Below are 25,160 nucleotides of genomic sequence, written 5' to 3' on the forward strand. Positions count from 1 at the left end.
CTGGATAACCTGTAGGGTCTTTTCCAATTCTAGGATTCTATGAAGGTACTGAATGTTAATCCTGGGAAAAGAATCAGCACACTGGATAGCTCCTTTATAGTTCAGGCCAAAACCTGAAGGGCCAGGAGAGTATTTTGCCTACTTTCCTGACCCCAAATCCTTTCTCTTTCCATGGCCCTACCAGGGGCCTGCAGCAGAGTTGCAAATGTTTGCGACTGGCTTTCTCCCCCCAACACTGTGACTGGGCCCAGCGCAAGCTTGCAAACAAACACTGATGTAATTCTCCCAGGGCCAGGGTGGGGAAAGCTCTGGGAATTACTCACCCCAAAGTTGGACTGGCCTCCCTTCTCCATGTCTCCCCCTCTGCTTTTCCACACACATACGGCTAGCTTCTTGCTGTTGCAAAAAAAAAAAAAGCATATGGAAGGCAAATAGTAAACAATTGCCAAAGCAAATGAAGGAAGGAGTTGGCAACAAGGGAATGTGTTGTTGGAGGCTTTCATGCCTGGAATCACTAGGTTGCTGTGAGTTTTCTGAGCTGTATGGCCATGTTCCAGAAGCATTCTCTCCTGACGTTTTGCCCACATCTATGGCAGGCATCCTCAGAGGTTGTGAGGTCTGTTGAAAACTAGGCAAGTGGGGTTTATATATCTGTGGAATGTCCAGTGTGGGAGAAAGAACTCTTGTCTGTTTGAGGCAAGTGTGAATGTTACCTCTGGCCACCTTGATTAGCATTGATTGGCCTTGCAGCTTCAAAGCCTGGCTGCTTCCTGCCTGGAGGAATCCTTTGCTGGTTTCCCAAACTTATAAAACACTCAAGAGTGGGACTGGGAAGGGAAGATTTCATTACTCCGAAAATACTTTTCAACTGCTTCATTTTAGAAGGAAAAGTCCCAATTAATCCTCTGTCACCCCACTTTCCCAATATGTCCCTGTTTCTCTCTCCTTTCCCCCTTTGTTCTCAGCCCATGTCCATGGATGTAAACTGAGTTGAACAAGCACAGGATGTTTGCATTCTATTAACTCAGGAGGAAGGAGAGGTAGAATCTTGCTTTTTTAGACACAAGCAAACTGCTGCATTGCCCTAGTTGCAGAGTAATTGTGAACACAAAGTAAGAACCTAGTGGGAGGACAGCTTTGCATTCTGCCTGGTTCTTGTTGGATTATAAAGGTAATCTATCTCTCTATACACATAATAAAAGGGAAAATGTGTATGTTTGTATGTGGCTGGAGTGTCCACCTACATAGACAAGCCCCTGCCTCCACAAAGAGCTATAGCTCCCACTACACAGGAAACACCAATGACCCTCCCTCCAATGACATTGTAGGTTATAGTGAGCACCATGAACATGTCCAAGTGTTGGGTTATCTAAGCAATCATGCATGCATTTTCAATGTGGGATGGTTTATGTAGTTAGTTTTGTTTGTTGCTTAGTAAGCTGAAGCCAAAGCTGCATTCCAGAGTTGATGGCACCATTTTAGGGAAATGAGAAATGTGGGAAATGGGAGTATACTTCCTGGAGACTTACAGGAAGTGACATATGCCTTTAGAATTTGGGGCATAAAAGGAGAGACTTTCTTTTGTTCTTTCTCTTTGGCTCTTCGTCTCTTTGGCTCTTCATGCTCTTCCTGTTTCTTGATCCTGCCATGCCATGCTGATGTTACTTCTTTGTTATTTATTTATTTATTTTATTTATTTACAGCATTTATATTCCGCCCTTCTCACCCCGAAGGGGACTCAGGGCGGATCACATTACACATATAGGCAAACATTCAATGCCTTTCAACATAGAACAAAGACAAACAAACATAGGCTCCGAGCAGCCTCGAACTCATGACCTCCTGGTCAGAATGATTCATTGCAGTTAATTGCAGCTGGCCTGCTCTCCTGCCTGCTCCACAGCCCGGAGCCCTGTTAAGAGATATGTAGTATCCTGAACTGTATTCTTTTGGATCTTAGATGTTTTTACCTGTATGACCATCATCATACAAGATTGTGAGTAAACATATTTTACTATTTTACTTTTGATGTCTCTGATGCTTATTTTATGCACATGACTCTTTAAAGGGAAAGGGAGGCTGGCTATTTTGCTTTTTCTCACCTCTGCTCACATAAACCCCTAGTCTTCTGCGTTTTTGCTACTCTGCACCAATATCTAACCATATTGGTATCATAATCCTAACAGGTTATGAATATATTTCTAATCCTCTGTTTCCCCTAAAATAAGACATCCCCAGAAAATAAGACCTAGTAGAGTTTTTGCTGAATTGCTAAATATAAGGCCTCCCCTGAAAGTAAGACCTAGCAAAGTTCTTGCTTGGAAGCATGCCTGCTGAACAGAACACCAGAGCATGCAGGATCGGTAAATGTACGTACCATAGAGTGTTGTACATGGAAATAATGGTAGTAATAAGAAATTTTTGATAGGATTTACAGTTTGTCTGGTTTGGTTATGTTGGTTTGTGATGACAACTGCTGTACAGTATATAATAAATGTTCATTTTTTTTGTTCAACAATAAATGTGAATTCTTCTTCATGGAAAACTAAGACATCCCCTGAAAATAAGACCTAGCGCATCTTTGGGAGCAAAAATTAATATAAGACACTGTCTTATTTTCGGGGAAACACGGTACCAAAAGCCTGTCAATGTCTTCCACAAACACTATACTGCCCCCCACCTAAGTGATGGCTTTCATTCGGGTATAATGTCATCCTAGATTTTATGTGTTTCTTCTACTAAGGACATCCCAATTGAAAAGAGACTGCTTTCCTTTCTCTCTCAATTGGTGTGGAATTTGCATTACCCACCCACTCTCCCTTAACCCTTCCCTACTCTTCTCTATGGAACACAGCAAACAGGAATTGATCAGCAACTGAACATACTGGAGGGATTTGGGGTACTGACTCAACATGATGGAAGTTGTAGTTCACCCTGCATCAAGACACAGCACTGTGTCTTGATGCATCCAGAGAAACTGTGACCCCCATCAACAATGAACCTAGGCCACATTTGGCACACAGAACCCCCATGACCAGGTTTGGGGGGAATTCACCTTGATTTATAGGAGTTGTAGTTCACCTATATCCAGAGAGCACTGTGAACCCAACCAACGATGGATTCAACAATGGACTGAACTTGCCACAGATGAAGGGATTTGCAGTACCTTCATTCACTTCCAGAGACCACTACGACCCCCACAAATGATGGACCTGGACCAAACATGACACACAGACTCCGCATGACCGACAGAACATACTGGAGATGTTTGGGGGAAATTCACCTTGATTGATGGGAGTTATAGTTCACCCGCATCCAGAGAAACTGTGACCACTATCAACAATGGACCGGGATCCAACTTGGCACAGAGAACCCCCATGATCAACTGAACATACTGCAAGGGTTTGTGGGATTTGATCTTGATAGTGGGAATTGTAGTTCACCCTTATCCACAGAGCACTGAACCCAGCCAACATCGGATCTGTGTGCCAAACTTGGCACACAGACCCAACATGGCCCACTGTGCATACAGGCCTGGTTTGGGGGTGAATGACCTTTGGCATATGGAAGATGTAGTTCAACCTTATCCAGAGAGCCCTGAACCCAGCCAACAAATAACCCAGACATCAAATGCCCTTTTTTAAAAAAACCGGGAAATGTTGGGTACCCAAGCTAGGTAAAGAGCCAATGAGCATCTCTGTGTAATTTTCTCCTCTTGGCTTTCCTCACCAGTTTCTGCCCTCTCTGTACATCAGATATGACTACTACTATTTCCTAATGTAACAACTCAATGTTGCATCCCTGTATGAGTCACTGGTTGGGGTTCACCTCCTTTCACTATTCCCAACTTTTCCAAAGCAAAGAAGCAACACTTTTCTTCCTCTAAAGGAGAACTATCAACAGGTCTGACTGTGTCAAACCACCGCACTGGCACACTCCAAGCAATGACTCACGCAGAAACGTTAAGGGATGTGGCTCACTCTTATATCCCAATAAGGATTTTTTAAAAAGTGGCTTTGAGCTTGGACAGAGTGACTTTCTCTCCCGTTGAGTAATCGCAACCAGCGACCACGCATCTGGGATTAGTCTATTTACGCTGCTGCTAAGGAAAAGGGTGTGCCTGCCAAGCACGTCTCGCGAATTAAGAGCATCGGAGGATTCCCAGTTTGCGTCTGGAGGAAACACAAATGGAAGGGGAGGAGAACCCAGCAGTGATCACAAAAGGGGCGAGAGCCAGAATTCAGGGGTCCATGGGCACTGTTTGTGGGGTTTTTGTTTGTTTGTTTTTTCGTGTCAGGAGCAACCAGAGTTGCTTCTGGAGTGAGGGAATTGGCTGTCTGCAAGGACGTTGTCCGGGGTGGAATACACTAGATTCAGTTTGGCCCTGGAATATGTAACTCCAGTCTCAAGACAATTACCCATGGGCATGTGCAGAGTGCTTCTCTTCCATTATACTCCCATTGCTGGGAACTCCTAAGGCAATTGCACTGAGGTCCAGACACAAACAAGATTGTTGAATAGTTAAAGAGGTATCAAACTGTATTAATTCTACAGTGTAGACGTGTCCTCGGTTATCCCCTTCCAAGCCAGTTCCATTGTTCCGACAAAAGCCTAGAGTTCAAGCTGTCTCAAGCTTTTTCCAGTCCTGATGCTGGAAGCCTAGTAAGGAAATCCATGCACACTGACACGTGAGTTCTGTTTGCGGTTGCACTTAGGGAAAACTGTGTGACACACATTTTCCAAGGACATTGCCCTGGCTGAGTTGCTGGGTCTCCTCCAGTATCAGGCTCGGCACAAAAGCATCTGTGTGCACCAATGGGTTTGCATGTGGAAGCTCACACACAAAGGATGCTTTTGACCACAGGTTGGTAGGTCAGAGCAGAGTAGCCAGGTGTATTGATATGCCAGGAAGAAAGCCTATAAGCCACAACCTCACTGCAGAGAATCATCATGGAATAATCTTAGATTTGGAAGAGACCCCATCCAGTCTAATCCACTTCCGCCATGCAGGAAAAGAACAATCAAAGCACCCCCGACAGATGGCCATCCAGACTCTGTTTAAAATCTTCAAGGATAGAGCATTCAGCAGACTCCGAAGCAGAGAGTTCCTGTTAAACAATTCTTACAGTCAGGAAGTTCTTCCTCATGTTCAGGTGGAATCTTTATTGTCATTGAACTCATGGCTCCGGAGTCTAGTTTCCAGGGCAGCAGAAAGTAAGCCTGATCGCTCTTCCTTATGACAGCCTTTCACATATTTAAACATCCACATCCTGGGGAAAAAGTAAATGTTGAATTAGGGATCATTGATTCCATCATCTAGTGCTGCAAGATGGGAATTCTAGAAGTTGTGACCCCAAATGGTAACTTCTGCATTCTGGAGAATTCCTGTTATCAGTGGTGAGGGAAACATATTTTTTTTTTGGTCAAGATCTTATTGTGTAACAGCTGGTATAGCAACTAAGGCGATCATTTCTTCAAAAAGAGGTTTGTGCCCAAAAAAATCCAATATAAATTTCCTAATCGATTTTGAACTCTGATGCTGGAGGAAAATCCTGAGAGTGCCTTGGACCTTGGCAAGAAGATCCAACCAGTCCATCCTCCAGGAAATAATGCCCAATGGCTGCTCACTGGAGGGAAGGATATGAGAGGCAAAGCTGAAGTATTTTGGCCACATCATGAGGAGACTGGAAAGCTTGGAGAAGATCATGATGCTGGGGAAAATGGAAGGAAAAAGGAAGAGAGGCTGACCAAGGGCGAGATGGATGGACGGTATCTTTGAAGGGACTGGTTTGACCTTGAAGGAACTGGGGGTGGTGACGGCCAACAGGGAGCTCTGGTGTGGACTGGTCCATGACGTCACGAAGAGTCGGAGACGACTAAACGGCTGAGCAGCAGCAATCGATGAAAACTGATACTAGACAAGTAAGTAACCGCTTCTGAGTTATTATTACAGTAGAGTCTCACTTATCCAACACTTGCTTATCCAACGTTCTGGATTATCCAACGCATTTTTGTAGTCAATGTTTTCAATACATTGTGATATTTTGGTACTAAATTTATAAATACAATAATTACTACATAGCATTACTGTATATTGAACTACTTTTTCTGTCAAATTTGTTGTATAACATGATGTTTTGGTGCTTAATTTGGAAAATCATAACCTAATTTGATGTTTAATAGGCTTTTCCTTAATTCCTCCTTATTATCCAACATATTTGCTTATCCAACATTCTGCCGGCCCATTTATGTTGGATAAGTGAGACTCTACTGTATTATTATTATTATTATTATTATTATTATTATTATTATTATTATTATTATTATATTTGATGTGTTGTTGAAGGCTTTCATGGGCAGAATCACTGGGTTGCTGTGAGTTTTCCGGTCTGTATGGCTATGTTTCAGAAGCATTTTCTCTTGACGTTTCGCCCACACCTATGGCAGGCATGCTCAAAGGTTGTGAGGACTGTGGGAAACTAGGCCATTAAATTTTATGTATCTGTGGAAAGTCCAGGGTGGGAGAAAGAACTCTTGTTTGTTGGAGGCAAATGTGAATGTTGCAATTGGACACCTTGATTAGCATTGAATAGCCTTGCAGCTTCAAAGCCTGGCTGCTTCTTGCCTGGGTGAATACTTTGTTGGGAGGTGTTAGCTGGCCCTGATTGTTTCCTGTCTGGAATTCCCCTGTTTTCTGAGTGTTGTCCTTTATTTACTGTCCTGATTTTAGAGTTTTGTAATACTGGTAGCCAGATTTTGTTCATTTTCACGGTTTCTTCCTTTCTGTTGAAATTGTCCACATACTTGTGGATTTCAATGGCTTCTCTGTGTAGTCTGAGATGGTGGTTGATAGAGTGGTCCAGCATTTCTGTGTTCTCAGATAATATGCTGTGTCCAGATTGGTTCATTGGGTGCTCTGCTATGGCTGACTTCTCTAGTTAGTCTGCAGTGCCTTTCATGTTCTTTGACTTGTGTCTGGGCAATGCTGCGTTTGGTGGTCTCTATGTAGACTTGTCCACAGCTGCATAGTATACAGTAGACTCCTGCAGAGGTGAGAGGATTCCTCTTGTCCTTTGCTGAACGTAGCATTTGTTGGATTTTCTTAGTGGGTCTATAGATAAGTTGTAGCTTGTGTTTCTTCCTCAGCTTCCCTTTGCGGTCAGTGGTTCCCTTGATGTCTGGTAAGAACACTTTTCCTCTGGGTGGATCTTTGCCTTTACTCTATTCGCTTGTTCTTGGTCTTGCAGGTCTTCTGATGTCTGTGGTGGAGCCTCCATTGGCCTGTAGAGCCCAGTTTAGGTGGTTCAGTTCACCTTGGAGGAGATGGGCTTCACAGAAATATGAACTCTTTTTGCACCGCGGCACCTACCATCCTCAAGCAGCATCATAGTCCAAAAGAGTTAGCCTTCCTTAGCTCTTTGGTTTTGATGTTTGTTTCCCAAGGCATAAACCCTAGATTAGCCTCTGCTCATCTTGAATGTGTAAAACCACAGTGTGATATGGACAACTCAAAGGTGTGGGATCAGCCCCATTGACGTCTGCAATGCTTCGGGGAGGCAGGAAGTGAGTGACCAATACTCTGCCCATGGGAGACATAGTCAAGGGCAATAAGCCATGAGCCAACTGTACGCCCTGGTCGTGATTTATGGGGCCTTGATCATGATTTATGGGATCATTGCACAAGAGGGCAGTAGCATCCAAACAGGGCAAGGAGTGAACAGGATCATTTGAACTCCTGGGATGGAACCGGAGCTAAGAAATAGGCAGAGGGAGTAAAGTAGATGGCTTGATTTGCTTGGGAATTGTTCAGTCACCGCTTGAGGAAGGATAATGGCCTTTTGCTCAGACTGAGAGGGCCATGAGTAGGCTGAAGGGAGAGGGAGGAACTCCCAAAAGAGCTCTATGATGACCAGTTTAATTAAGAAACAGGCAAAGAGGAGCAAGAGAATGGCAGAAGGAGCTGGATGAGAAACAGATTTTTAAAAGAGTATTTTTATAAAGAGATGATGGACAGAGCCAATGTAGTGTAGTGGTTTGAGTGTCAGACTATGACTCTGGAGACCAGATCCATGGAAATCCTGGAATGATCTTGGATGAGGCACATACTCTCAGCCCCAAAGAGCCCCATGATGAGATTGCTATCGGTGAGACACAACATGAAAGCAGGCAACAGCAAAACAGCTGTTGATAAAGGCTCACAGCCAAATATAACAAATTAGAAAAGAGTCAGAGGGAGAGCAAAGTTTGATAAATGGATGGATGAGTCTAGAGAAGAATCATCAGCAACAAAGAGCAAAAGACTCAGCGAAGAGCAGATCACAGGCTCTGAGCAAGGATTTGTTGAGAGTTGCTGTCAGGGGCTAGAAAAAGGCTTCTTGACTTGCCCCATGAAACTTGACCATGAGGTTTCTACAGACCCTACTTCTTTTCTGTTTGAATCCATATTCTTACCTTTGTGGTTGTAAAAATATAGGCAATATAAAGATATTGCCGGGGGAATTAAAATAGAGGTGGGGGTTTATTGTGATCATAACTAGCTAAGCTAGAGTTAACAAGGAGTTCTGCAAACTGAGAAACGTAAACATAGCACGGGATGTACATTTGCTCATCCTTATGTGTAGGATGGGAATCTTAAACAATGACCATATCCACTACATGTAACCACCCGAGTCCACCCTACATAGTTATTCTAACAAGTCAATAGGAGTCATGGTTACTAAGGTGCCTTCTACACTACCATGTAATTCAGATTATCAAAGCAGATAATCCATATCTGTTTTGAACTGGATTATCTGAGTCTACACTAACATATAATCCAATTCAAAACAGATAATCTGGATCTTATATAGCAGTGTTAAAGGGGCCAAAGCTGCACCTGTACATTCTCCATTGGAATAGATAATATGACTCCATATATCCCCAAATTCTCCTGCCAACCTAGCAGTTCGAAAACATGCAAATGTGAGTAGATCAATAGGTACTGCTCCGGCGGGAAGGTAATGGCATTCCATGCAGTCATGCTGGCCACATGACCTTGGAGGTGTCTACGGACAACACCGGCTCTTCGGCTTAGAAATGGAGATGAGCACCAACCCCCAGAGTCGGTCACGACTGGACTTAACGTCAGGGGAAAACCTTTACCTTTACCCTTATCCCCAAATTCAAGTCCATAGGTCCCATTCCAGTGGGGATGTGAATCCACTCCACATCTTAGTCTTTAAGGTACTCTCCAAAAACAACTCCAGATATTGGGTTGTTGTGCATTTTCCGGGCTGTATGGCCATGTTCCAGAAGCATTCTCTCCTGACGTTTCACCCACATCTATGGCAGGCATCCTCAGAGGTTGTGAGGTCTGTTGAAAACTAGGCAAGTGGAGTTTATATATCTGTGGAATGTCCAGTGTGGGAGAAAGAACTCTTGTCTGTTTGAGGCAAGTGTCAATGTTACCTTTGGCCACCTTGAGTAGCATTGATTGGCCTTGCAGCTTCAAAGCCTGGCTACTTCCTGCCTGGAGGAATCCTTTGTTGGTTTCCCAAACTTATAAAACACTCAAGAGTGGGACTGGGAAGGGAAAATTTCATTACTCCGAAAATACATTTCAACTGCTTCATTTTAGAAGGAAAAGTACCAAGTTTCGCCCACATCTATGGCAGGCATCCTCAGAGGTTGTGAGGTATACACAACCTAATGATTCCGGCCCTGAAAGCCTTTGACAATTCCAGAGATTGGCTTCAGCACCTTGGATAGTTCCATTGAAAGATGCAGTAAAACCTGAAGCCGACTCACCATCTCATTAATATGGGAGCTACCAAGGGCTGTTGACGAAACCCAAAAACTTTGTCCCCCGGAAAGGAGGTTTTTTTTGCCAGTGAATACATAATGTTATGCATGGATATTTATACTGCGTAACCCGAGGTCAGATTTCAGCAGTCATCTCCCTGTTTACCACCATACAATCTCTTGGAAATCAGGGAAAACTTGCAAGAAGAAACTAAATAATGGGAGAGGGGAAAAAAATAAGGGAACATAGTGCTTGATTTGTGTAATTTATACAGGATTGCTTTGGCACATTTTTCAAATTCCCTTGGCAGAGGAGACAGACAAAGTGAGTGCGTGTATGAGGGAGGAGTGATTTGTGTGCATAAAAAACTCAAGTTCCGTCTTTGGTGTTTTTTTCCTAACCGAAGAACATCTTGCCTAGCAGGAGTGGAGAAAGCTCCATGCAGAACTGGGGAAAAGTCCTGGGTTCCCTGACCTAACCTAGGCAGGGGTCCTGCTCATTCTTACTTGGGCCAGACAGTGCCAGCTCCCAGCCCTTCCCTGCCCTCTCTGTGGCTGAGCCTCTATTTGGTGCCCGTGGGCGGCCACACCCCGGTCCTGCCTACTTGCCCATCCCTATTTTGCCACTTGTTATTCTTTCCCTTGACTCAACCACCCTTTGCAGCTGCCTGCCCTCTATTTTGGCCGGCCGGCCCACCTTCGCTTCCCCAGCATTGCTAAAAATCCAGGTTGTTGCCAAAGGTTCCAGGTTGAGAAGATGCTGGGCACAATAGAAAAGAATAGATTTTGAATCCTGTATCTACTAAACAACAGATATTTGGAAAGTCTGCCTACTTGGACTTCTTTAGAGATTCTGGGAGTTGTAGTCCACAAAAATAACATTGGAAAACAACACTCCATGCAAAAATGTATCGCTGAGGTTTGAAAACTTATGAAACATTTTACTCCATAACACACACACACACCTGGCACAATATCGACAGCGGAAAATGTACTTTGTGCATGTTCAGAAGGAAATCTGTTCCTTATTACCAACTCATTGTATGCTGTGTTTCTATATTAAGCTGCTTTTGAGTCTCCTTCAGGAGAGAGAAAGCGGGGTATAAATAAATATAATAATAAGACAAAAAAGAAGCACAATTATTTATTTATTTATTTATTTATTTACAGCATTTATATTCCGCCCTTCTCACCCCGAAGGGGACTCAGGGCGAATCACATTACACATATAGGCAAACATTCAATGCCTTTTAACACAGAACAAAGACAAACAAACATAGGCTCCGAGCGGGGCTCGAACTCATGACCTCCTGGTCAGAGTGATTCATTGCAGTTAATTGCAGCTGGCTTGCTCTTCCGCCTGTGCCACAGCCCGGGCCCTAGGCATTAAAGCCTAGGCAGACTGTGCAGAAAGAAATTGCGAACCCCACCTCCTCCAAGGTGAACAGAACCACCTAAACTGGGGTTCCTCTGAGAATGCCTGCCCTAGATTGGGTGAAACATCAGGAGAGAATGCTTCTGGAACATGGCCATACAGCTCGGAAAATGCACAACCCTGTGATTCCGGCCATGAAAGTTTTTGACAACACACTTTCAAGTCATGGTTTGTTGAATCCATGGATATGGAGGGCTAGCTGTACACAGTTAAAAGATAGGTAGTTTTGGCTACCAAGTCATCAGGCGTGATAATTTTTGGGATACAATTGCAACCACCTGCTATATGATAGGATATTTCCACACCCCCTGCCTGCCATAATGTGGCCAGAGCTGTCTGTCTCTCAATCTTCTTTTGACGAAGATGGATGCGAAGTGACTCACACCCCCAGCAAATGGGATCAAAACCAAGCAGACCCCCTCATACACACAGACTCACCAGACCAGTTCAGTGCCAAGAAATAAGATCTGCATTCCAAATCCCCGGCCAAAAAAAGAGTCCTGGGGCCTCATTCATGGATGGGTCAGTGTCTGGGGTGACTGTCCCCAGCCCTTTCCATTTAACCACCAAAGCCACCATCACTATTGCATCCAGATGTGGACGAATACGAGTTTCCATTTTGCTAGCCATAAAAAGGAACAATAAGTGTATTGAATTATACGTTTCACAGTCCGGATCTGTCTGGATCATAGAAATACGGGTACGCAAACCCGGCTATCAATGCTATCCCATCTGTGGTCATGAGTCACGGCACAGGACAAAACAGTTCTCCTCATACGCAACCTATTTGGTGCTGTTGGTGTCTCTATGAATCCGACAGTTGCTTGGCACACATAGAAACCCCTCATTACAACCAAGAAAATAATTTTCAAACACATGCCAGGTTTCTAGTCCTCAAGAAACAGTAAGGAGAAAAAGATAGAGAAATAAACCACTGAACATTTTCTATTGTCCCTCTGTATTCACTCACAGGATCTCCCAATGATATTATTATTATTATTATTATTATTATTATTATTATTATTATTATTATTATTATTATTATTATTATTATGACACAGCAAACAAGATAGATATGCTGGATTTCATATCACAAAATCACAAGTTGAACACTTCCCAAGTGTCTAGGACTGTGTGATGTATTTTCGGATGATGTGTGCAGATCCCAGTAGGGTGGCCTTTTGCAGTTGGCAGATCGTGATTTTGTCAATGCCTATTGTTTCCAAATGCCGGCTGAGATCTTTTGGCACGGCACCCAGTGTGCCCATCACCACCGGGACCACCTGCACTGGTTTCTGCCAGAGTTTTTGAAGTTCAATCTTGAGGTCCTGATAGCGGCTGAGTTTTTCCTGTTTATTATTATTATTATTCCACTTTTTCTCACCTGAATAATTACCCAACATTTCATTGAAGAGCATTGGGACACATGTATCCAAGAACCAACAGAGTGAGATATTATTTAAGGGGAAAAGCACTCAAGCTGAGAGAGTTTGCAGTGATTTTTGCCTGAACCTAATATTTATAGTCTTAAGACTTTACATTACATTATTTATACTGTATTGTTTTTGGTGCTGTTTCCCACTTGTCTCTTTTAAGAGAGAAAAAGCAGTGGTATCATCATCATCATGCTGGGAAAGATTCCTCTTCCTCCTTCTTTCCCATCTTTTGAATTAACCAAATGCAAACTACTTTTGCTCTTTGAATTCTGTTTGCAGCAACTGGAGTAATCTGAGGGTAAAGGGGAAAAGCTGGGTGGCCAAGATAGAAACCGGGACATTTAAAAAGTGGGACGACTGGGGATTAATCTGCCAAATTGGGATATTAGAAGGTAGGCCATAATCCCAGAAAGCTCCTGAAATGAGAAACATCAGAATGGAGCTGTCATGCCATCACTGTGATGTCAGAAAGGGATCTACGACCAAATTGGGAATGTATGAATTGGGAAGAGAATTTACTTGATTTGTATGGCCAGGTTTTTTTCTCAGCAAAGTTGATCCTATTGATGCTTTCATAACCAAACACTCTCCAAGCCACAACTCATCACCTGCAGATTTACCTATAGGAAACACAGGTAAATTCCCAAGAAAGTACTCAATGAAGCTGAAACAGAAGACATGGTAAGCACCAAGAAAGAAAATAGAATACCATGGGATGGTAAGTCCCAAGCACTTCCTATCTCCCATTTGCATAAGTAACCACCAGTGGAAAGTATAGTAAAATTTGTAGGTAATTATATCTCTAATAGAACAGATAAAATGGTCTGGTATCTGAAGTGATGGATGAGTCTGTTGTTTCTCTTTTGTCAAAGGAAAGATAGGATTTTTCCGATAAAAGAGCCATACCTCAATTAGCAAAAACCTGACAGTAATTTTAATTCCTTGTCCTCTGTCTAATTGGAGATTTTCTAGCAGCATTGGCATTGGGAGAATGGTAAAGAGAGATGGAGACGCAGCTATAAAGGAGACTCAAAGCGGCTTACTTTTGGTGTTGAGTTGCAAGAGCCTATCTGTAAAAAATAACACAATAGTTTGAGCTGGAAAAGAAAGGGATTTCTCTGCTAGCTGTGTGTCTCTGCTTTACAAACCCCATTCTTTTTCTTTCCGTATTATTTCTGCCTCTGGTGCCAATTGTTGTTATTAAGGAAATAACAACAATTTTGTTGCAACCTTTTGTAAAAGCGCTCAAGACTTGGCTGTTTGGTTGTGCATTTAAGTAAATCAGATCAAATTTGCCAAATAGTCACTGTTGAATGTTTTTATGTTGAATGTTTTTAAATTGTGGAATGATATTTAAATTGTAAGTCACTCGGAGCACCCTGGTGGAGAGCGACTAATTAAGAAATAAAGTGAAGTGAAGTGAAATAATATCAAGGAGCTCACTTACTTCATTCACTGGGGTATAAATGTATTCTTAGTCCTATATGTATCCAAATTAGCATAATTTGGTCTTTTGAATGTTTTCCAGTACAAACTGCTGACTCCATTTTTATTGAGACAGCCAATCTGTTCTGGATTTCCACCCATATTTTACAGGAAACAAACTTTTGTAAATAGATTCTGAACACAAAGGTAAATTCCCAGGGAAGTACATATAGAAACTGAATAAACTGCATACTGGACTAAAGGTGTTTTTTTATCGTGTCAGAAGCAAATTAAGAACAAGTCACTTCTGGTGTAAGAGAATCGGCCGTCTTCAAAGACGTTGCCCAGGGGATGCCTGGATGTATTACCATCCTGTGGGGGGCTTCTCTCATATCCCCACATGGGAAGCTAGAGCTGACAGACGGGAGCTCACCCCGTCTTGCAGATTCGAAACGCCAGCCTTTAGGTCAGCAGTTCGGCCAGAACAAGGGTTGCCACCACGGTTCCTGGATTGTAGAATTGATGCAATTTGACTCCACTTTAACTGCCCTGACTCAGGGCTATATGGTCCTGGGATCTGTAGCTTGGTAAGGCACCATCACTCTTGGAAGAGAAGGTTAAAGACCTTGCAAAACTATAGTGCCCAGAATTCCATAGCATTGAGCCACTGCAGCTAAAGTGGGGTCAAACTGCATTAATTCTACAATGTAGGATTCTAACTGGAGCTAACTACAGGGAGCATACAACGCCCCTACTAAAGCAGCTCCACTGGCTGCCGATAAACTGACAGTCCTAATTCAAGGTGCAGGTGATGGCTTATAAAGTCCTATATGGCTCGGGACCTCCTTATCTTAGTGATTGCATCTCCCTTTACGAACCAGCGCAGGCTCTGAGATCTACCGGGGAGGCCCTCCTCTCACTCCCGCCACCGTCACAAGCGCGGCTAGTGGGAACGAGGGAGAGGGCCTTCTCGGTGGTGGCTCCCCGACTCTGGAACGCCCTTCCCAGAGAGAGCAGGCAAGCCTCTACACTACTCTCTTTCCACAAGGATCTGAAAACTTGGTGGTTTTTCTGCAGATTTTTGAGCAGGATTAGTCCTAGGCCCCTCCGAGTTGTTAACTAGGAACCCGCTCAGCCCTTTACCCACTTCCCAGCCCTATGATATTCTGTTGCACTTGTGTTGCCTAGCGCTTTATACTTGGCCTTACCCACTCTGAAGCCCTGGTCATTATACCTGGCCCTGCTGATAGAGCATTTTGTAACTGGTTGTTTTGAATTTTGTGGTTGTTTTGAATTGTATGTTCTTGTTTCATGCTTATTATTCTTTATTATGTTTAATTTGTTGTATGTTGGAAACTCCCCTCACTCCTCTCGGGGAGATAGGTTGGTATATAAATAAAGTTATTATTATTATTATTATTATTATTATTATTACAGTAGAGTCTCACTTATCCAACATAAACGGGCCAGCAGAACGTTGGATAAGCGAATATGTTGGATAATAAGGAGGCATTAAGAAAAAGCCTATTAAACATCAAATTAGTTTATGATTTTACAAATTAAACACCAAAACATCATGTTATACAACAAATTTGACAGAAAAAGTAGTTCAATACGCAGTAATGCTATGTAGTAATTACTGTATTTACTAATTTAGCACCAAAATATCATGATGTATTGAAAACATTGACTACAAAAATGCGTTGGATAATCCAGAACATTGGATAAGTGAGACTCTACTGTATTATTATTAAGTAACAAGAGGCACAGAGGGTTAAACAGCTGAGCTGCCAAATTTGCTGACCGAAAGGTCACCGGTTCAAATCCAGGGAGCGGGGTGAGCTCCTGCTATTAGCCCCAGCTTCTGCCAACCTAGCAGTTTGAAAATATGCAAATGTGAGTGGATTGATAGGTACTGCTCAGGCGGGACGGTAACGGCGCTGCATGCAGTCATGCCAGCCACATGACCTTGGAGGTGTCTATGGACAACACCGGCTCTTTGGCTTAGAAATGGAGATGAGCACCAACCCCCAGAGTCAGATACGACTGCACTTAATGTCAGAGAAAAACTTTACTTTTACTTTAACAAAAAGGAAATGCAGAAATCCAAATCCCTTGCCAGGAAGCTGAGTGTTAAGCCAGTTTAAGCCTGCGATAGCGATACACCCCTTCCAATAAAGAATTCCTGTTGGTTATGAATTTTCAAAGAAGAATGTCTTTGCTCAAACCTACTTGAACTCGCACCTTCTGGCCTGGAATTCACCCTTTCCCTCTTCTCCGCTCGGAGATGGTTTGCGGTTATTTGGTGGTTCAGGAGGTAAACAGAACGAACGTGTGGAATTCGCTGCAACAGGATGTTGGGATGGCTATTAACTTGGGTGTTCTTCTCCGAAAGGGATAAGACCATTTTTCCAGGAGATCATCATCCCTCCTAATATCTCAGGGGGGCTTTCATCATCGAAGGCCATCTATCTTGCTGTCGCATTAACGTTATGGCTCACTACTATGAAACTTTGGGAATTTTAGTTCAGTGAGGCTTCGGCACTGAAGCCCTTGTAAAATGACAACTCCCAGGATTCCATTAGCAATTAAAGTGGTGTCAGACTGCATTCATTCAACAATGTGGAAGCACCCACAGAGCTGATGCGAGGCTGGGCATCCTTTACTTTTAGTATGTTGAGGGGATTCACCAAAACTGAGGTTTGTACTGGTTATTCCTGGAGCTGGTTTCATTCCTGACCAGCCTGTCTTACTTCCCTTGGCCCAGACAGATGTTGTCTCTTTCTGCAGCGGGGACAGCTGTCGATCTCGGGATTCGGTGTTCACTCTCTCCTCAGGAAATGACACATCTTTGCAAGCATTTCCCACATTCATCTGGGTGGATCACTTTCTCTCCACTCTTTCCCATCATTTCGACTCACTGGATCCCCTCTTACCCTGCCTTGACATCTAACAACAAGCACCCCAAGTTTTGTAGCAGACCCAGAGCTCTTTGAAGGTAATAGGGTTTAGTGGTTGGAGCAGAGCTAAGAAAGAGATGAAGCCAGATGTTAGAAGGATGTCCCTGCTTTGGAGTGAAGAACACAATCCAATGGAAGGGAAAAAAGATCCTCCTCTCCAATTAATGCACTGAAATGTACTGAGCTGATAGTTGAACTTTAAAATAGATAACAGAATAGAGTCTCCACGACACCTAAGTACAGTAGAATGCTTAAAGGTGAGCAGCACAACTGTGTACTGGACACAGCTCTATCATTCAAGAGAGAAGAATAGCCAGGAGTGGATTAAAACAGCTTTTTTGTGGGCATGGGTGACATTGCTGTCAAAAGACTATCCAATGATGAGACGGATCCCAGTTTTGGGAACCCGAGGCTCAATTTATATAGGTCTTAAAAAAGAAAGAGAGAAGAAAGGAAGGAAGGAAAGCTTCCCAGTCCTCCAGAAAAGATTATTTATTTCTCTAAAACCATTTAGATTAGCCAGATATTCCTGTACTGCCTCTTTGCCTATTCTGTATATCCTCTATCCTTGAACACTGTTAACTTTCTGGAAGAAGACTGAGGAAAAGAAGCTGTTGAGTAGGTCTGACGTTTCTCTGTCCTCTGTTAGCATAAGCAAAGGCTAGATGGTTATCTGTTGGAAATAATAATAATAATAACAACTACTACTCTGGGATTTCCAAATTCAGACTGACAGAGTTTTGGAGCACAATACTCCTGACCTCATGACTGTATTAAAAAACAAAGTATGGATTGTCAATTTTGCACAACCAGATGACAGCAGAATCAACGAGAAGTAACTGGAAAAGCTGACGTGATACAAGGATTTAAAGCTTGAAATGCAAAGACTCTGGCGCAAGCCAGTAAAGGTGGTCCCGGTGGTGATCGGCATACTGGGTACTGGGTAAAATAACCATCTGTCAGCTGCAAAAAGCCACCCTACTCAGATCTGCATGCATTATTCGCCGATACATCACACAGTCCTAGACACTTGGGAAGTGTCCAACGTGTGATCCCAAACAACAGCCAGCATAGGGATCTTGTTTGCTGTGTATTAATCTTGTTGTGTATCAAATAATAATAATGATAATGATAATAATAATAATAATAATTTTGTTTATGTATACCTCTCCACCATCTCCCATAGGCTCTCGGGCTTTTATTGTATGTTTCTGCATGGTAGAGAGTTGGACTAGATGGCCCTTGGGTGTCTCTTCCAACTCTACAATTCTATGGAAACCAACATTCCTCCAGCCAGCTGGAATTATTTACCTAGTTGTGGTGGGAAAACCAAAACACCTCCCGGCTATTTCCAGATTGGGCAAAGGAGGTCCTGACATTTCCTGGGCAGCCACAAGGCACTGGGGATGATGGATAATGATGGGCACGTTGCCTTGTCCACCATGGCAACTATTCTCATTGAGGAAGCACAGTTTAAAAACTATAGAGTAAGAAAAAGCAGGACAGATTGAACTAAGGCCCAGTGTTAAGCCTCTCAAAGCTGAGACAGGCCAGGAGGCTCAGTTTGGCCTCTTTACCATGAGCAATAAGCTACAAACTTTCATTCTGCCACCATCTCTTCCTCCTGGTTCAGCCTCCCCAAAGGCCTGTGTTGTGTGTGTGTGTCTGTGTGTGTTTAGTGGCTGTTTTTGCTGACCCATCCGGAAGGCATTTCCTGCTCATGCTAGGGATGAGGGGGTGAAAGTTGGAGAAGTTCAAAGCCATCTGGAAACCACAAATGCAACTTTCCCAGGCCGAGGAGAGGCCGAGCTGTGAATGATGCACACGCTGTGCAGGGGAGAGGGCTCTGCTGCCGAGTCCCATTCCCACCCCAAGGAAGGCTCAGTCATACAGGTTGGAAAGCCGACAAAAGCCTCTGTCTGGTCTGCTTGCCCCAAGCAGAGCTAGGATCCTCTAAATTGGATGAAAATGGGATGGACAGAAAGCACCCGAAACGTCAGATGCAAACCAGCAATATCAGGATGTAGTTGAGGTAGCAAAAGGTATGCATGAGGGGAACAGAGAAACTAAGAAAGCTTGCTACAGTTTGCCTTTGTGTTGTTGAAGGCTTTCATGGCTGGAATCACAGGGTTGTTGTGTGTTTTCTGGGCTGTATGGCCATGTTCCAGAAGTATTCTCTCCTGACATTTCACCCACATCTATGGTAGGCATCCTCAGAGGTTGTGAAGTATGATGAAAACTAGGCAAGTAGGGTTTATATATCTGTGGAATAATGTCCAGGGTGGGAGAGGGAATTCTTGTCTGTTTGAGGCAGGTGTGAATGTTGCAATTGGCCATCTTGATTAGCATTGAATAGCCTTGCAGCTTCAAAGCCTGGTTGCTTCCTTCCTGGGGGGATCCGCAGATATATAAACCCCACTTGCCTAGTTTCCAATAGACCTCACAACCTCTGAGGATGCCTGCCATAGATGGGGGCAAAACGTCAGAAGATAATACTTCTGGAACATGGCCATACAGCCCGGAAAACACACAACAACCCAGCTTGCCTTTCTTGAGCCTACTGGGAAGGACAACATTTTGCCCTTTCCTCTCTTCTCTTCTCTCTTCTAAACTGAGCACAAACTACTTTGGACTTTGAGCTCAGTTTACAGCAACCAAAGTAAAGTGAAAAGAGGAAATGGTGGGAGAAACTGGGACTTTTAAAAGTTAGCTGAAAAAGTACACAGTTCCAACCCATTCTGCCAAGCAGGAAGATAGAATGACTAGTCTGTTAGATGGTTTGCTTATTTATTTTATTTATTTATTTATTTATTAGACTTGTATATCACTACTCCCAGTTTGGCTTGGAGCGGTTTACAGAAATAGATTAAAACAATACACTTAGCTTTAAAATAACAATAAAAACAACAATAAAAACAATAATAAAAACAACAATAAAAACAGACATAGCCCCGAGTTTTTCACCCATTGAAAGCTTGTCGGAAGAGCAAGGTTTTGCAGGCTTTCCGAAAGGCAAGTAAGTCTCGGGTGGTTTGAGTTTCCACTGGCAAGGCATTCCATAAATGAGGGGCTACAATCGAGAAGGCTCACTGCCTAGCAGAAGACAAATGATAAGTCCGTATGTTAGGGACTTCAAGCAAATTTTGGTCTTCGGACCAAAGTAATCTCTGGGGTTGGTAGGGGGATAAGCGGGCCCTCAGGTACGCCGGCCCCAAACCATGTAAGGCCTTAAAGGTTAGAACCAGTATCTTAAAAGTAATCCGATACTCAATCGGTAGCCAGTGCAGCTGTTGTAGAATTGGGGTGATACCTCCTCACCGGCACCCCAGCGAGAAGATGAGCCGCCGCATTTTGCACCAACTTCAGTTTCCGGATCACTGACAGAGGAAGGCCAATGTAGAGGGCGTTACAGTAGTCAAGCCTCGAGATGACCGTCGCCTGGATCACCGTAGCCAGGTTGTTCCTAGATAGGTAGGGAGCCAGTCACCTAGCCTGACGTAGGTGGGAAAACGCAGATCTGCTCACCGCAGAGACCTGGGCCTCCATTGTGAGCAGAGGGTCCAATAAGACACCAAGACTTTTTACAGAAGATGACGGACGTAGTGTCTCACCATCCAGGGTAGGCAGCTGGATCTCCCTCCCACCCGGACGGCCCAGCCAAAGGATCTCCGTCTTCGCTGGATTTACCCTCAACCTGCTGGCACGCAACCATCCAGTCACGGCCTCAAGGCACTGATGGAAACTCTCGGGTACGGAATCCGGCCGGCCCTCCATCCTCAGAATGAGCTGAGTGTCATCAGCGTACTGGTGGCACTTGAGCCCAAAGCTCCGCACCAGTCGGGCAAGCGGTCGCATATAGATGTTAAATAATAGAGGAGAGAGAATAGCTCCTTGTGGGACCCCATTTAGCGGAGACCACTTGGAAACCATCCCTCACCACCCGCTGTCCCCGATTCTGGAGGAAGGAGGACACCCATTTCAGGGGAATCCCCCTAACCCCCGTCATGGCCAGGCGGTGGGTCAATAGATTGTGGTCGACCGTATCAAATGCTGCTGTGAGATCCAATAACACGAGCAGCGCTGATCCGCCTTATCTATTCACCCATCACAACCACAGGTCCTGCTTTTCATCTTCAAAATGTTGGCGATACGCTTTAAGCTTTGAAGGCCTCGCTCTTGTTATAAGCTGACTTTTTAAAGGCAATTATTCTTCTGCAAAGAAAAATCCTTGGCTTAGCTTGGAGAGAGTAGATATCCTCCCGTACACCTGAGTCACAGAGACAAAACAAGATGCTCCCAGTTCACTTGGGTCTTTCCATGCTTTATCGCTCTCCTCCCTAAAACACGGAAGGGTTATGCATGGCTTTTTTGGAGTCATGCTCAGAAGGCGTCTTTTATTACCACCCAAGAAGCTGGAAGAGTCAGGTCAGGGAACAGGGTTCTGGCTGTCCTCCAGAAAGCTGTCAAGGGGAGAACGAACATAAAATGCTAGAATCCAGGCCTGGCCACAGACCCAAACGCATGATGCATCTACCCCAATTCTAGGAGAAACAACTCCCTCCAAGGTCAGGCACAGCATTGACGGCCACCAGGAGAGATGGAGGGGGGCAAATGATACATCGGCAATGAGGTCAGTAGGAAGAAATCCATCTTCGCATACAGAAAGAATCTTGTCGGGCAACTAGACCCTACATGGATTTGAGGTTTGAGAAAGAAGGATGACGCTAAATAATCCCATACTGCATCCTGAGAGTCTATGCCAGCTGCAGCAATAAATCAAGGGATCCTTAGAAATTGTAGCAAAGTACAGATTTGGAGGATTCAGTGCACCTGTTTCTGGAGAATTTGCACCCTTGTCTTCTATACTCCGTGAAAACTCGAGACTCATATTCTGAGATCTGGCAATCTTTGCTCTATCTCATCCCTCTCTGGCTTCTCTCCTTCGGTTCCCAGCCCCACCCTGAGAAGCAGACTCAGCTTCTCCCTCCCAATCCTAACTTCTTGGGAACCCTTGCAGCTTCTTCATGGCGTGCCAAGGAGCAAATACTTCCAAATGACCGTGACTCAAAGGAGAAGATATTCATGCCCATGACTGTGTGCGCGCGTTTGGGTGTAAGTTCTGAGGGTGTTCCCACAGTCCCAGTTAGTGGGTCATCTTGTCCAGTAAAATTAAAGCATGCTTGCTCAGCAAATTAACTCTTCACATCTTGGCTGTATCCCTCCCTCAATTCACCCTTCTGTTACAGCCTGCCAAGACTTCCCAGTTTAGTTGGCCAGCAAAAGGCAAGCTGAGAACAGTCTGATAAAGAAGGCTACCCAGAAATATCATTGCTTGAAAGCTTGGCATGGAGTCTATGAGTTCTAAAAAAGCATCATATGATGGCACAGATTAGCCTTGTACAATGCAAAGTCTTAGGGTTTTTTTCTGGGAAGAATGCCACCTTTTATTTGAAAGTTTTGCAGGGAGAACCAAACACCTCTGAGAACATGCAGAGTTTTCCCAAGGCCAAAAGAAACTCTTAATTGATTATATAGAAGAAACTAGGGAGATATGCCTCAAGATGTCATTGGCTTGTCCACTAAACAAGTTGGAAGTTCCTCATACAGAATATTTCTAATTCATTGTTTCCCATCCTACGATACAATGAGCCTTCTTCATGATAACAGTTGAGACTGAATTCTAGAACCTTCATGATTAATGGGACTTCAAGAGGCCTGTAAGCAAACTATGGTTGTTGTTATTATTATTATCCCACTTTCATCTCTTCGATACACAACTCAAGCCCCATCCAAAAGATGCCAACCCAATCTGCTTCAAGACCCTCAAAGAAGAGTCGACAGCTTTCTGAAGAAGTATGTTCCATTAAATATGAAGGGTAACTCAAAGCTTATCTAATCCAACATCATTAAAGCATTTTCAAAAGATACTCATCCATCCTAAGCTGATGTCCATAACCGACTCAAGTTGGAAGGGGATCCCAAGGGCCATCTAGTCTAACCTCCTACTGTTAGGCAGTAAAGCACTAAAGCACTCCTTAAAGATGTCCACTACATCTCTATTTGAAGACTTCCAAAGGAAGGAAGCCTACCACACTCCAAATCATCATGTTCCCTGAAATATGGAGGGTAACCGAAAGCAGTATGTTGCATTAAATATTGAGGGTGACCCAAAGGTCATCTAGTTCAACCACTTGCCAAGCACAATGAAAGCCCTCCCAGAAGATGCCCTGTCCAACCTCTGTTTGAAGACCACAGATGATGGACAGTCTTCTTCTCTATTATGAAGTTGGAAGGGACACCCAAGGGTTAGCTAGTCCTACCCCATTTTTCCTATTATTATTATTACAGTGGTCCCTCACTACTTCGCAGTTCACTTTTCGCGGATTCGCTGTTTCGCGGTTTTTCAATAAACTCAAAAAGACTATGATAATCATTAAAAAATACAATTTACGGCCTAAGGAAGGAGAAGCCAAAGGGAGAGAAAAGGAGCCCAAGTGGCAACGGGAGGAGAAGGAGGCGATTTATCAACACATGATGGGTTAATAGACTTAAAATAGTGTATAACTACTAAAATAATATATAAATATTAAAATATTAGCATCCCTACTTTGTGGATTTTCACATTGCAGGTGGTCCTAGAACCTAACCCCAGCGATAAGTGAGGGAACACTGTATTATTATTATTATTATTATTATTATTATTATTATTATTATTATTATTATTTATTTATTTATTTTATGCTAAAGGTAAAGGTTTCCCCTGACGTTAAGTCCAGTCATGTCTGACTTTGGGGGTTGGTGCTCATCTCAATTTCTAAGCCGAAGAGCCGGCGTTTTCCGTAGACACCTCCAAGGTCATGTGGCCGGCATGACTGCATGGAGCGCTGTTACCTTCCCGCTGGAGCGGTACCTATTGATCTACTCACATTTGCATGTTTTCGAACTGCTAGGTTGGCAGGAGCTGGAGCTAACAGCGGGCGCTCAAGCTGTTCCCGGGATTTGAACCTGGCACCTTTCGGTCTGCAAGTTTAGCAGGTCAGCGCTTGAACGCACTTCGCCACCGGGGCTCCTTAATTATGCTTTTATTCTGCTGTAATTGAGCATTATCAGCCTCACGTGATAAAGTCCTTAGAGGAACATAGAAGAATCCAGCAGCAGAACAATCCTCCTTTTCCTCCTCTCTTGGAGACAAGACATTTGATGCCATAGCAATGGGAGGAGGAAAAGGTGAGGACAATTAAGTAGCGGATGTTGAAGAAAGCTTCTTAAATCTGGGTTGCAGTCCCATTTGGGATCCTTTTAACTTAATCTAGAGAAGTGCTGCCAGTCCATGTTGACAATGAATACTGTATTGTGCAAGAAGGACCATTGGTCTGACTCATTCCAAAATAAGCTCTTCTGTATTCAGAACACAAATATGCAATCTGCCTCTTGTGCTGAAATTGGATTTTGAAGAACACTGCATTCAGGAGCTCCGAATGAAACAAGACAACAGTAACATTTGTTTGGCATTGTCGGCAGACACTGCGAAGGAAATAAGACCAGGGAGGTTTGACTAAGCAACTCTGAGTATTTGCAGCAGGGTAACTAGATTATTTTTCTTTTTCTAAAGGAGAAAGCCAGTCTGAAAGGAACCTACGATCAGCAGAGAAAATGAATCAAGCAATAAATAGCTTGGATTTCCAGAGTGGCTCTTCAAATGCCCCTGAGTTGACTGTTTAGTCTAGTCTTTGCTGTGTGTGGTGGCTGCTGTATGTGGGATAGAAAATAAGAGGAACAACCTAAGCAAAGGTAGTGGGATCTGCTAACTCCCACCTCCGTTTAAAATTATAGAGGGTAGAAGCTGCACTGTGAGCCATGTAATCTGACTCTTTTTCCTTCCTTCACAGTGATTCCAATACCAAATGAGTGTGCCATGAGCAACGAATGAATGATGCTCGTCTGCATAGTCTGAAATAGCTGGATCAGAAGAGGTTGTCTGCTACATCTCTGTATGACTTGTACTTCTTGCTATGTGTAGCTTTTACTTTGGCATCTTGGCCTTCTGCTCTTACATCGGCTCCCCAATGCTTTCTGTTCACTCATCCTTTTCCATCCTACCCTGCTCCGTAATTAGATTACTTA

The 25,160-nt window shown here is 43.6% G+C and overlaps 1 protein-coding gene across 1 annotated transcript in view; it reads right to left on the minus strand.

Moving 5' to 3' along the window:
• Nucleotides 1–333: 333 nt before the first annotated feature.
• Nucleotides 334–25,160, minus strand: part of ccdc97 (coiled-coil domain containing 97) — a 60,735-nt gene continuing 35,908 nt past the window's right edge. The window contains exon 6 of the mRNA XM_016994816.2: nucleotides 334–396. The gene's annotated coding sequence lies outside the window, so the exon portion shown is untranslated. The remainder of the gene's footprint in view (nucleotides 397–25,160) is intronic.

Source organism: Anolis carolinensis, unplaced genomic scaffold, assembly GCF_035594765.1.
Source record: "Anolis carolinensis isolate JA03-04 unplaced genomic scaffold, rAnoCar3.1.pri scaffold_10, whole genome shotgun sequence".
Taxonomy (NCBI): Eukaryota; Metazoa; Chordata; class Lepidosauria; order Squamata; family Dactyloidae; genus Anolis; species Anolis carolinensis.